This window comes from Arabidopsis lyrata (genome assembly GCF_000004255.2).
Source record: "Arabidopsis lyrata subsp. lyrata unplaced genomic scaffold ARALYscaffold_288, whole genome shotgun sequence".
In the NCBI taxonomy this organism is placed as follows: Eukaryota; Viridiplantae; Streptophyta; class Magnoliopsida; order Brassicales; family Brassicaceae; genus Arabidopsis; species Arabidopsis lyrata.
In genome coordinates this window covers 9,355-10,982 of record NW_003302347.1, presented here as the reverse complement: position 1 = coordinate 10,982, position 1,628 = coordinate 9,355, and the positions used below count along the sequence as shown (strand labels likewise).

The window sequence follows — 1,628 nt, the reverse complement described above, 5'->3', positions numbered from 1 at the left end:
AAAGCTGCAGTCCTGGCTTTAAGGCAGTTGTCTTAATGCATATGGTTGGATATTTCAGCGATTTATCACCACCACCAAGGCGATCTCTCAAGAACAGAGGACTGAAGAAATCAAAATCTTTGTTTTCTTAAAACGAAATGGAAGATTATTCAGATGCTGTAATATTGAGAAAAGTACTAAAATAGTCAAGAGAGTTAAACAAAGTACTGTCAAATCACTATCCAAAAGTTGTTTTTTGATCCTTTGTTTTTACTCTTATGAAAACAGAATCGTTTATAATGATGGAATAAGTCTCTCAATTGTATCTAAAAACATGAACTTTCAGATTGAAGAAATCTTAATTTCATTCTCAAACTGCCTAATAATATAAACTATGACAAAATTTTGTCAAAAAGTTTTTTGTAATCATCTCATAGCTTGTTTATTAACAAAGATAGAAGACGAAAAGAGAACTAGTAGTAATAAAAGTTATTATGAGAGGAGGAAGGTAGGAGCTATATGTCTACTATTTTCATTTTATTAGCCAATCAGATGGCTCCATGTCACACCCCTCTCTCACCCACCAAATGGCCTGTTTTGAAACACACTCGCTCCTTTTTTAAAAAGCCTCGCGTGCGTGAATTTTTGTTTTTTCTTTTATCAAAACCTTATTAATTCCAACGCAAACCGAACGAAATCAGTTATAATTTCAAAAACCATGTACACTAAACCGAAATCAAATCTAATTTCAAAACCAATGAAAACCGAACCGCTCGTCCTCATCGGAATAATTTCTTCTCCCTCCGACGAATATTTCTCAATGGGAAAAGATTAGACAACAAAAAGAGGAGAAATCAAGCGTACCTCGAAGAAGAAGAAGGGAAAGATTTTGCCACATTCCGACCTGAACTATTTTCCATCTTCACATCCTTATTACTCAAGCTTGAATCATGCACTGCTTAAAGCAAAGTACTTGCCATTTGCTTCTCCATACAAGACAAGACTTGAATCAAGACTGTACACTCAAAATGTTGTAGTTTTGCAGCTCATAATCACCAACGCCATTAGCATCAGACTCTATAATAAATCCACAAGCCATTGAAGTACCGATTTCAAATCCTCTTAACCAGAATCCATGTCCTCCTCAACTCGATGGGTTCAATCGCTTTTGAACCCACAATCGAAGAAAGAACACCACAGGAATACGAACTTGGGAAATTCCTACATTGATCGCCAAGGAGACACCATCAAAACTGTAGTTCACATGGTAGTAACTCGAGGTAATGGAGAAAGAGAGCTTCAGGTGGCATTAAGTGATTTTAATCAAAATCGCCATTTTCGTCCTTCTGGAGAAGGGAAGAGTGTTAATTAAGCTAGATTTATCGAAGGAAATTCCGACAACAGGGATTGTAAAGAAGAGATTGTACCGGAGAGCTCGCAAATCGGCGGCGGAGACGGCGATGGAGTAATTGTTAGGATTTTGAAGATGAGCTAGAGGAGGTCGGACGAAGAAATTAGGATTAGGGTTTGGAGGAGGAACGTGATGAAACAAGTTCGGATTAGGGATTTGATAGTGTGGAAACGACGGTGGTCGATCCATGAGTTCCGGCGACGGCCAACTTCACTGGAAACGTTGTCAATTGTGTGTG

General features: G+C 38.0%; 1 long non-coding RNA gene across 1 annotated transcript; it reads right to left on the bottom strand.

Moving 5' to 3' along the window:
- Positions 1-650: 650 nt before the first annotated feature.
- LOC110225802 lies at positions 651-1,620 on the bottom strand. The gene is made up of 2 exons (XR_002329949.1): positions 1,407-1,620; positions 651-1,325 (listed from the first exon to the last, which is right to left on the bottom strand). It is a non-coding gene; the product is annotated as an uncharacterized LOC110225802 (long non-coding RNA).
- Positions 1,621-1,628: the final 8 nt, after the last annotated feature.